The sequence below is a fragment of the Felis catus genome, chromosome B1 (genome assembly GCF_018350175.1).
Source record: "Felis catus isolate Fca126 chromosome B1, F.catus_Fca126_mat1.0, whole genome shotgun sequence".
Classification (NCBI taxonomy): Eukaryota; Metazoa; Chordata; class Mammalia; order Carnivora; family Felidae; genus Felis; species Felis catus.
The window spans coordinates 149,389,226-149,396,032 of NC_058371.1; positions in this window are offsets into that span (position 1 = coordinate 149,389,226).

The window sequence follows — 6,807 nt, forward strand, 5'->3', positions numbered from 1 at the left end:
TGGGGACTAGGCCAGACTCTTCTCCAGGTCCAAGACAGGTTCCATGGCCTGCAGGCTGTTCCTTCACCCCCCACTTATCTCTGGATGGCTTCTGGATCTCCAGGAAGAAAGCTTTGTTGCCTCCCTGTTTTTGCATCTTTAAGAGATACTAGGCACCCTCCAACTTCTCTGCCAACTCTTAGAAAAATGGCACAGTCACCAGGGGCCACGGGCCATGAGAATAGAGGTCCAGAGAGAGGCAGGTGGGTGAAGCTCACAGATGCAGGTTGACCAGGCAGCTGATGGAAGCTCCCACCTTAGAAGAATAATTCTGGATGATCTGGTGGCTCATGGTTCCTCAAGATCAGGAGTCAACCACACACAAAGTATGGTGTTAGTGCATCTCAGAAATGGATGATGGAACGGCCAAGAAGATGGTTCTAGAAGCTGTTGCTGGGGGCTGAGGAGGAAGCTGAGGGTGGCTGAGGCTGGAGTGGCATGGAGACAAAAACAGTTCTGTTCCAGCAAGAGACATACCTACATGCTGTGCCTGTGCCTCTAACAACTGCTCCTGGAAGCTGTCCCAGAAAGAGGAAAAATAGCAAAAGCAATAAATCCACCCTTTGTCCAGAAGGATTAATAAGGATTCAAGTAGAGATTGGATAACTACCTGTCCAGAGGGTACAGAATGGATTCAAAGATTTGGTTTTCAAAGTGGAGGTAGGATTAGAAATGGAAAAGAGTGATACTAATGACCACTAAGATTTTTGTCTGTCTTTTAATTATACGTTTTTGAGCCTTCCGATGCAGTTTCCATTATAGCTGAACTCATAATGTGAACTCTTGCCAGTACTTCCTCTTGGCCTTAGAATCCTCTTGGCTCTCACCTGCCTATGAGAGCCAGAGTTTATTAATGTGGGGCAGTAAACTTCATATTCTGTTAAAAAAATCAATTTATTACAAATAAATGTGCACCTACCTTTTTAAAGTCAAAATGTAAAGAGCTTTATTGAGCTTAGTTGGTAAACTGTTTCAACTTTTAAGTATTACTTATATGCTATTCTCTTTTCTATTGAATATGTTTGTTAATCACAAACTTTGCAGTGAGAAGTAGCAATGCAGAAGTAGCTATTTTATATATAAAATTTTATTGCTTAAAAAAAATCAAATACTGCCAATTAGCATCAGATCCATTCATATGCTATTTAAAACAGATGGAAAATTTTGTGGATTTTTTTTTTAATGATAGAGTATACCATAAAAAAAGTTAGAACTTAGAGTGTACTCTGTCCTCTGCTTAAGTATGTAAACCGGTAATTTTAGATAAAGAACTAATTTGGTTCTTTTACTCATAATATGAAAATTTTAAATTTGTTATCTGATAGTCTTGATATTATCATTATGTTAAGAATAGTGCAAAATTTGGCACAGACAGAAACATATTTTTATTAGAAACATATTTATCTTTTTAAAAAAAGTTTGAGACAGACAGCATTTGCACGTGCATGCACAAATGGGGGAGGGGCAGAGAGAAGGAGAGAGAATTCCAAGCAGGCTCTGGGGCTTGAACTCACAAACTGTGAGATTATGACCTGGACTGAGATCAAGAGTCAGATGCTTAACTGACTGGGCCATGCAGGCGCCCCAGAAACATATTTACCTTAAATACTCTACATCAAGTAATTAAATCTGCATAACAACATGCATGCAGTCAATGCACAATAAAACAGATGTTTCAAATATAAATGTTGAACGTTTATGGCAATGAAGATGACGCATTACGAATGTTAAAGTTCTATACTTTAAAATCCCAAGATTAGGAAAAGAAAAACAATGATTAATTGCAAGGGTTATTCTAGATATGCATTCACTTGTATCAGAAGAAATCAAACCTCAGAGAGATCAGTGTCTGTCAAATCTAGCAATTCAATGTCCAGTCAATAATCTTAACATTCCTTTTTTTTTTTTTTTTTCCCTTGGTGCTGGGAAATGCACTGCAGAGTGATATGGGATTATCCCTGGCTTGACGATTTTCTCTTTTGTGATTGGCTTAACCATTTTATATTTGTTCCTCACTCCTTGTTTGTCCTTATACATTCATCAGGTCTTTGACAATGTCCTCAGATGGTGGTAGCAGATGTTGCAGCTGATTTTTCTATGAAACCAGCATCTAGATCCCATTACTTTTCTACCGGACCTTTTATGGAACCTTGTCTTTTCAGGTTTTAGCTATTTTTTGTTTAAAAATCATTCATTCTCAGCCACAAGGCTTTCCACATGTCTTCTTAGATCTGCTAGTATGTTGCTGGATTTGTTAGTTTATTCATATATGATCCTTGATACATTTTGGGTCCTATCGAAAACAAAACTCAGCACCACCCACAAAACAACTTGAATTTGTGGCATGTGTTCTTTCAGGAAAGGCTATTCTTCTGGGAAAGAAGGAGACTTGGGCTCTCAGTAGCCTCTGAAAAGGGTGTTTATGAAGGATGAACCTGGGTTCCTCCATTCTCATCCATGTTCTGCTGGGCTTCCTTCCTTCCTTCATTGCTTGCTTCCTTCCTTCCCTACTTCCTTTCCCTCCTCCCTTCCTTCCCTCTTTCCTTCCTTCCCTCCTTCTTTCCCTCTTTCCTTCCCTCCTACCTTTATCCCTTCCTTCCCTTTCTTTCCTTACTCCCTTCCTTTCTTCCCTTCCTTCTCTGCTTCATTCTCTCCTTCCTTCCTTTTTTCCTTCCTTTCCGTCTCTTCCCTTCTCTTTCTTCCTTCCCTCCCTTCCTTCCCTTCCTTCCCTCCTTCCTCTCTCCCTTCTTTCCTTTCCTTTCCTTCCTTCCTTTCTCCCTCCCTCCTTTCCTTCTTTTCTTTTCTTTCTTTCTTTTTTTTTCTTTCCTTTCCCCAACTCTCCTACATGAGTAATGAATAGTACCTATTTCATGAGGCTATATCATTTCTGTTATAAATGAGCCTGTTCAGACTGTTAGCTTCACAGTTTCCAAAAGACAGTTGATTTTCACTATGTTAACTAACTGGGGAATTTACAATTTTTTTTTTACAGTTTATTTTTTATTTTTTTTAATTTTTTTTTAATATATGAAATTTATTGTCAAATTGGTTTCCATACAACACCCAGTGCTCATCCCAAAAGGTGCCCTCCTCAATACCCATCACCCAGTTTGTTCTCAGTTTTTAACAGTCTCTTATGCTTTGGCTCTCTCCCACTCTAACCTCTTTTTTTTTTTTTTCTTTTTCCCCCTCCCCCATGGTTTCCTGTTAAGTTTCTCAGGATCCACATAAGAGTGAAACCATATGGTATCTGTCTTTCTCTGTATGGCTTATTTCACTTAGCATCACACTCTCCAGTTCCATCCACGTTGCTACAAAAGGCCATATTTCATTTTTTCTCATTGCCACGTAATATTCCATTGTGTATATAAACCACAATTTCTTTATCCATTCATCAGTTGATGGACATTTAGGCTCTTTCCATAATTTGGCTATTGTTGAGAGTGCTGCTATGAACACTGGGGTACAAGTGGCCCTATGCATCAGTACTCCTGTATCCCTTGGATAAATTCCTAGCAGTGCTATTGCTGGGTCATAGGGTAGGTCTATTTTTAATTTTCTGAGGAACCTCCACACTGCTTTCCAGAGCGGCTGCACCAATTTGCATTCCCACCAACAGTGCAAGAGGGTTCCCGTTTCTCCACATCCTCTCCAGCATCTAGAGTCTCCTGATTGGTTCATTTTGGCCACTCTGACTGGCGTGAGGTGATACCTGAGTGTGGTTTTGATTTGTATTTCCCTGATAAGGAGCGACGCTGAACATCTTCTCATGTGCCTGTTGGCCATCCGGATGTCTTCTTTAGAGAAGTGTCTATTCATGTTTTCTGCCCATTTCTTCACTGGGTTATTTGTTTTCCGGGTGTGGAGTTTGGTGAGCTCTTTATAGATTTTGGATACTAGCCCTTTGTCCGATATGTCATTTGCGAATATCTTTTCCCATTCCGTTGGTTGCCTTTTAGTTTTGTTGGTTGTTTCCTTTGCTGTGCAGAAGCTTTTTATCTTCATAAGGTCCCAGTGATTCACTTTTGCTTTTAATTCCCTTGCCTTTGGGGATGTGTCGAGTAAGAGATTGCTACGGCTGAGGTCAGAGAGGTCTTTTCCTGCTTTCTCCTCTAAGGTTTTGATGGTTTCCTGTCTCACATTTAGGTCCTTTATCCATTTTGAGTTTATTTTTGTGAATGGTGTGAGAAAGTGGTCTAGTTTCAACCTTCTGCATGTTGCTGTCCAGTTCTCCCAGCACCATTTGTTAAAGAGGCTGTCTTTTTTCCATTGGATGTTCTTTCCTCCTTTGTCAAAGATGAGTTGGCCATACGTTTGTGGGTCTAGTTCTGGGGTTTCTATTCTATTCCATTGGTCTATGTGTCTGTTTTTGTGCCAATACCATGCTGTCTTGATGATGACAGCTTTGTAGTAGAGGCTAAAGTCTGGGATTGTGATGCCTCCTGCTTTGGTCTTCTTCTTCAAAATTCCTTTGGCTATTCGGGGCCTTTTGTGGCTCCATATGAATTTTAGGATTGCTTGTTCTAGTTTCGAGAAGAATGCTGGTGCAATTTTGATTGGGATTGCATTGAATGTGTAGATAGCTTTGGGTAGTATGGACATTTTGACAATATTTATTTTTCCAATCCATGAGCAGGGAATATCTTTCCATTTCTTTAAATCTTCTTCAATTTCCTTCATAAGCTTTCTATAGTTTTCAGCATACAGATCCTTTACATCTTTGGTTAGATTTATTCCTAGGTATTTTATGCTTCTTGGTGCAATTGTGAATGGGATCAGTTTCTTTGTCTATCTGTTGCTTCATTGTTAGTGTATAAGAATGCAACTGATTTCTGTACATTGATTTTGTATCCTGCAACTTTGCTGAATTCCTGTATCAGTTCTAGCAGACTTTTGGTGGAGTCTATCGGATTTTCCATGTATAATATCATGTCATCTGCAAAAAGCGAAAGCTTGACTTCATCTTTGCCAATTTTGATGCCTTTGATTTCCTTTTGTTGTCTGATTGCTGATGCTAGAACTTCCAGCACTATGTTAAACAGCAGCGGTGAGAGTGGGCATCCTTGTCGTGTTCCTGATCTCAGGGAAAAAGCTCTCAGTTTTTCCCCGTTGAGGATGATGTTAGCTGTGGGCTTTTCATAAATGGCTTTTATGATCTTTAAGTATGTTCCTTCTATCCCGACTTTCTCAAGGGTTTTTATTAAGAAAGGGTGCTGGATTTTGTCAAAGGCCTTTTCTGCATCGATTGACAGGATCATATGGTTCTTCTCTTTTTTTTTGTTAATGTGATGGATCACGTTGATTGATTTGCGAATGTTGAACCAGCCCTGCATCCCAGGAATGAATCCCACTTGATCATGGTGAATAATTCTTTTTATATGCCGTTGAATTCGATTTGCTAGTATCTTATTGATAATTTTTGCATCCATATTCATCAGGGATATTGGCCGGTAGTTCTCTTTTTTTACTGGGTCTCTGTCTGGTTTAGGAATCAAAGTAATACTGGCTTCATAGAATGAGTCTGGAAGTTTTCCTTCCCTTTCTATTTCTTGGAATAGCTTGAGAAGGATAGGTATTATCTCTGCTTTAAACGTCTGGTAGAACTCCCCTGGGAAGCCATCTGGTCCTGGACTCTTATTTGTTGGGAGATTTTTGATAACCGATTCAATTTCTTCGCTGGTTATGGGTCTGTTTAAGCTTTCTATTTCCTCCTGATTGAGTTTTGGAAGAGTGTGGGTGTTCAGGAATTTGTCCATTTCTTCCAGGTTGTCCAATTTGTTGGCATATAATTTTTCATAGTATTCCCTGATAATTGTTTGTATCTCTGAGGGATTGGTTGTAATAATTCCATTTTCATTCATGATTTTATCTATTTGGGTCATCTCCCTTTTCTTTTTGAGAAGCCTGGCTAGAGGTTTGTCAATTTTGTTTATTTTTTCAAAAAACCAACTCTTGGTTTCGTTGATCTGCTCTACAGTGTTTTTAGATTCTATATTGTTTATTTCTGCTCTGATCTTTATTATTTCTCTTCTTCTGCTGGGTTTAGGCTGCCTTTGCTGTTCTGCTTCTAGTTCCTTTAGGTGTGCTGTTAGATATTGTATTTGGGATTTTTCTTGTTTCTTGAGATAGGCCTGGATTGCAATGTATTTTCCTCTCAGGACTGCCTTCGCTGCGTCCCAAAGCATTTGGATTGTTGTATTTTCATTTTCGTTTGTTTCCATATATTTTTTAATTTCTTCTCTAATTGCCTGGTTGACCCACTCATTCGTTAGTAGGGTGTTCTTTAACTTCCATGCTTTTGGAGGTTTTCCAGACTTTTTTCTGTGGTTGATTTCAAGCTTCATAGCATTGTGGTCTGAAAGTATGCATGGTATAATTTCAATTCTTGTAAACTTATGAAGGGCTGTTTTGTGACCCAGTATATGATCTGTCTTGGAGAATGTTCCATGTGCACTCGAGAAGAAAGTATACTCTGTTGCTTTGGGATGCAGAGTTCTAAATATATCCGATCTTATGTCTCATTCAGGGCCCTTGTTTCTTTATTGACCGTGTGTCTAGATGATCTATCCATTTCTGTAAGTGGGGTGTTAAAGTCCCCTGCAATTACCACATTCTTATCAATAAGGTTGCTTATGTTTATGAATAGTTGTTTTAATTATTTGGGGGCTCCGGTATTTGGCGCATAGACATTTATAATTGTTAGCTCTTCCTGATGGATAGACCCTGTAACTATTATATAATGTCCTTCTTCATCTCTTGTTACAGCCT